We start from the raw sequence: 6,000 nt of genomic DNA, 5'->3' as shown, positions 1-6,000 counted from the left end.
TTTTATTAAGAAAACTTGAGAAATAAAGGATGTTGTATTGTTCAGTTTTATTTTTTTTCATAAAAGATAATACTAAGACCATTCATTCAAGTGAATGAAAATTCACTTGATTATTAAATTATCTTTTCTGTTTTTAAGCATAATTACTATTGCTTTTTTAAAATAATCTTTTAATTATACTTATAGTAATTTGGCATTATAAAAATATAAATTGTATATAGTATAAGCACATATTAAAAATACTTTATGTTGATTTTGAATAAAGTAGATAAACAAAACAAGTCCTTACCAGCAGAAATGTGTTTCTAAAATACTGCATTTGCACATGCTCAGAATAATTTTGAATTCATTTTGATTAGAGCAAACTGCTTATTCTCAAGATGTTGACAGACTTTAAAGATTTCCACTTTATTGGTTTACTGTGACATCAATGTTACATTACATTTTATGCAAAAATTTGTTTCCTTAGCAACAGGAAGCAAACTGCTCATTTCAAGGAAGCCAATAGAAAATAATTTTTTTCTTAATGCTAAATACTACAGCTTAATATGGATAATTATACTGATATAGAATATAATAGTAAATTTAAAAGATCTTAAACCCTTCATACACAATGTGAAATGCTGCAGTGTATCAATAAAAAAAATTAAATCTTATTTTAGGGATACAAAATAAAATATATTCCCCTACATACAGAATGTAAAAGAACAAGTATATTATCAATGAAACTGACACTAACTTTGCATCCTTGAACAACAAAGTCAGTTTTACCATTCTTGGACTATATTTTTACCCCTGTAAAGTAAATTACAATGATTAGATTGGATCCGATGATCTTTCAGTTCTAACAGTCTATGGTTTTATGATTTACAACTCTCAAATTGATTGTTGAAGATTTGCCCTGACTTGATTTCTGTAGATAACATACCACATCCTACTAGCCTATAAGATGAATATGGACATAATAGGCATATGCTGCTAAGGCAGAGAGGCAGAAGTAGTATCCACTCTGTCTCTACTTGATATTTTCTAGTGTTTTGGATAAGGACCAAGGAGTTGGGGGTTGATGAAAGAAGACAACATGGGCCAGTATATATATACTGCATCTTGGAAAATGTTGATGTGCACAAACTGAGCCAAAAATCAAATAAGATAAATTTCTGAGTTCCCACAAGAGGATCTCTGGTGTTTGGTATTATTATGAGCATATGGAAATTCTTCTGAGTTTATAATAGCTCTCTTCCTCTTGCATTTTACCCCGAAAGAAGTGAAAAGAAATGGGTCATGTGTTTTTGCATTTCTTATTTTGGTTGCATTCTTTTGCTTCTTTTAATCTTTGGTTAATCTTTATACTTTTGTCGCATTCCTATAAAGAAGTAATGGGGGCTGCCTTGACTTTGGGATGAACCCCCTCCCTCTTCTAGACAACAGTCACTCTCTTAGGACTTGGCTGCTTCAGGAACAATAAACAACCCTGTCTGCCCCAGCCCATCCAACCCACAAATAAGAGGATGACCAAAGAAAAAGTAAGCTGGCACATCATGCAAAATAAGCATCGTTTTGTACACTATGTTTGCTCTCGTCCAAACTAGGTATAGCAAAACCTAGTTATCAAGGATATAAGCTGAAAACATAGTTTGGGAAACACAAACAATCTGGTAAAAAATTAATGTAAATTTATGCTATGTTTCTATAAGAGTGGGTTCTACCTCAAATGAACAGCAGGAAATATTCTTAGAGTCATAAAGTCATCATAAGCATCAAATCCAATAATACTTAATTGACATAATGCCTAGCACTCAATTAATATTATCTATTATTATTGTTTTTATTACAATAATATTAATTTAGTGCTAATCCTCCTGATTATAAAGCATTAACTTAAACAAGTATGTTTTAACTTTGAGAATTAGCAGACAACAGACTTGAGAGTCACCAGGTAACCCTTAGTCTCAAAATATCTATTTCAATACATATCTACCAAAATGATTGGTATTCAAGTATTGGATATTGAAGCCACTGCTCCTTGGGACATTCATTCATTTACTTCATCCCTGGAGTGTCTACTGTATGCACGTTATCATTTTTGAACACTATGTTGGCAGTACTTATCCCATATTAATGAGTTTAGACAAAACAAAGCAAAATACTGCTTACCTTATGCCACAAACTTTACCAGGCTGTCAAAGATGATGAAGTTGAATGTCTAGAAACAAGAACACAAAGAAGTTATATGGAGGAAAAATCATCCATATCCTACAGCTCTAGGACACAATGGCTAGAAGAAAAAAGTCATCATCCAGAAAAAATGACATTAAGCTAAGGACAGCTACATAAACAGAGATACATTTGTCCTCCACCTCTAAAGTGTCTTTCTTATAGACAAAATAAATCACTTAGTAAGTAGGGAGCATATTTTCCACTGCAGAAAAAATACCCCAGGTTTTGTAATCAGTCACTCTCCCACCTAAAATCTCCCAAACGTAGCCATGATGCAGTCATAACCATAAGATGATTCTACAGATAACCTATAGTAGTAGTATGCCAGCAATAGTAGCATTCAAAGGTCTAGACATGTGGTTAGAGAGGAGAATCAAGAAGTACTAAATGCTCTAAAATTATTCACTAACAAGAATTTCTGTTATTGGGCACTAAGAGGATATTAACCGGCCTGAAGGTAGAGGTCTACGCCACATAGTTTCTTGGAAAACCTTCAAGATCCGAAATATGCAAGTTGAGGTTGACAGTTACAGTAAAATGTAAGAAAAAGATGTATATTGAAAAGTAAATCTGTCCAACCTACTAAAAATATAGGTGTGAACCCATGTAATTTCGCCAGCCAGACTACTTATATTAAGTCAGATATTAATGAGAGTAGAAGCAGGATATTCTTTGGCTTTTGTTTTAATTAAGCCAGGTAGGGTTGGAGTTACTGTGAAAGTATAACAAACCTACCAACAAAAAAGAAAACCAAAAACCTCTATCCTATGATTAAATGGAATTTCATAACTGAAGTCAAATTCACCTTCAGGTAGCCTAGAACTTGGATTCTGTAGAGTTTTGGTCTGGGATTAGATGTAATAAGGATGACAGAAAAGAATTTGTCTACAGTTTGAGCTGGAACAGATTCCAGTATACAAGGAAAGTTCACGCATATTCAATCCAGCAGCCATAAAAGCAGTATCCAGGTCTTGTTACCATGTCACGCTTGAAATTAAAGAGGGGTGCATCGCAATCCTGCTGCTGCACGCAGAAGCTTCCCTGTGATCAACCACATTAAACTGTTAAGCCCTCGAAAATCTCATTTGTTTTGAAATCCTAAAAAAATGGCCATTTTGGCAGCAATCACAGTGAATAACTTTGCCCCTCATAGCTATGAAATTACCAAGTTTAAATCTCAAAAATAGAGAAACTTCTGTCATTCGTCCATTTACAGCCAGACTTCAGCCAGCAGGAGGAAGTAGGATATATCAGTGGAGATAGTAACAAGGCACCAAGTCCAGCAGCAGTGGCTCCAGGTAAAACTCCAGACCCAGCATGCAGCTGGAAGGCTCAGCAAAAAACTTTTACATATTTCTGACTCTACAGACTGGACAGAATGCAAAAGAAATTAGGTGAAATCAGCTTTTGATATGATTCTTGTTCTCAGGATTTACACTGTGAGTAACAGGCATCAGAAAATATGTGATATTTTCCATCCTAGCGCAGGAAAGACAAAAGTGTTATCTACAAAGGGGCATAGACAACTAGCATATGTGCAGGGAAATTGATTTAGTTTAGCCTTTTGATGCTTGGGAGGATCATTAGTACGGATTTTCAAATGAAGAATAATGTAGTTCTCATTTTTGAAAGTAAAATATATTGCCACAAAAAGCATATAAACAATTTCCAGGTTTCAAAAAAGTTTGTGTCGGGGCACCTGGGTGGCTCAGTCGGTTAAATGTCCGACTTCGGCTCAGGTCGTGATCTCATGGTTCCTGGGTTCGAGCCTGCGTCTGGCTCTGTGGACAGGCTCTGTGCTGACCGCTTGCTCAGAGCCTATAGGCTGCTTTGGATTATGTGTCTCTTTCTCTGCTCCTCTCCCCACTTGCTCTCTGTCTCACTCTGTCTCTCAAAAATAAATAAATCTAATAAAATTTTTTTTTAAAAAGTCTGTGTCAATCTGAGCCATAAAAGTAGACGAACTCCTTTAAAAGTAATGCTATAGAGATTTTAGAGAAGGTCTAGGAGCCAGTGCATACACATACAAATATACATTGAATATATATAAAATTACTGCTTTAATAAATCTTTATGCAAAAATGGCTTTTCAGCATTCTAAAGAAATTTAAGAAACTACCTGACTTATGTCATAATATCTAAATTCGATATGAAGCAGTTGATGAAAAGAGGTATATTGTAAAATGAAACAATGTAAGACATTATTCTAATATTACACACATAAACTAAAGTTAAGAAAATGGTAGCAGTAATAGCACAGATTTTGAATCTTCTCCAAATAGAATTGAGCGATATAGAAAGAATTGTACATCATGACTGAGTGGGACTTTTTCCAAAGATGCAAGACAGGTTTAAGTTTTCATTGAGGTAAAATTGACATGTAACATTACATTAATCTTAGGCATACAACATAACGATTCGATATTTGTATATATTGTGAAATTATCACCAAAATAAGCCTAATTAATTTCTGTCACCATACAGTTAGATTTTTTTCTTGTGATGAGAACTTTTGAGCTCTACTGTCAAGGCAACTTCCAAATATGCAATCTAGTATTATCTACAGTCACTGTTATTAACTGTAGTCTGTAGTAGGCAGGACCAATATTTGAAAATCAATCATTGTAATCTTCCATCGCCTGTTTATATAATGGATTACAATGGTTGATTATATCAGTTGATACAAAAAAAAATTAGCAAAATTCAGCATCTATTCATGACAAAAATTCTCAGAAGAGTTGAAAGGGGGCATTTTCCTCAAGAAGATAAAAAGCATCTACCAAAAGCCTACTGCTAACTTGCTTCTTCATGGAGAAAGACTGAATACATATCCATTACTACTGGCAGAAAAGCAAGAATGTCTGATCTAACCAACTTATTGAACACAGTTCTGGAAGAGTCCCAGCCAATGAAATCTGGAGGGGAGGGGATTGGGAGAGGAAATAAAAGGCATACAATTTTCAAAGAAAAGGATCTCTATATGTAGATAACATAATTGCCTACTAAAAACTACAAAAAAATATTATAAAAAATATATTACTAGAACTAATCAGTGAGTTCTTCAAAGTCATATGATATAAGATAAATCTATAAAAATCAATTGTATTTCAGTGATCTAATAGTGAAAATGTGGTCACCAAAATTAGACTGAAAAAGACAAATACCATATGATTTCACTAACATGTGAAATCTAACAAAACAAAACAAATTAATGAACAAACACACAAAAAGCAGAATCAGACCCATAAATACAGAGAACAAACTGATGGTTGCCATAGGGAAGGGGATGGTAGGATGGGCAAAATGGGTGGGAAATACAAGCTTCCAGATAAATCATGGGAATTAAAGGTACAGCATAGGGAATATAGTCAAAGATATTGTAGTAGTGTTGTATGGTGACAGATGATAGCTACACTTTGGTGAGCACAGCGTAACATATAGAGATGTTGAATCACTACCTTGCACACTGGAAACTAATGTAACATTGTGTGTCAACGATACACAAATAAAAGAAATTAAATACCATTTTGCATCTGCTAAAATATATTACACCTAAAAGGAAATGTAATAAATGCGAGATTTGTATGCTGAAAACTACAAAGTGCTAAGGAAAGAAATCCCAGAAGATCTAAATAAATGTGAACACATACCATATTTATGAATAGGAAAATTCAACAAAGCAAAGATACCAATTTTCTTAAAATTGATATTTAAGTTTAATGTAATTGCTGTCAAAATCCCAGCAAGATTTATAGTAGGTATAGACAAGATTATTCTAAA

The sequence above is a fragment of the Panthera tigris genome, chromosome B1, assembly GCF_018350195.1.
Source record: "Panthera tigris isolate Pti1 chromosome B1, P.tigris_Pti1_mat1.1, whole genome shotgun sequence".
NCBI classification, from domain to species: Eukaryota; Metazoa; Chordata; class Mammalia; order Carnivora; family Felidae; genus Panthera; species Panthera tigris.
Note: the sequence above shows the minus strand (reverse complement) of the source record.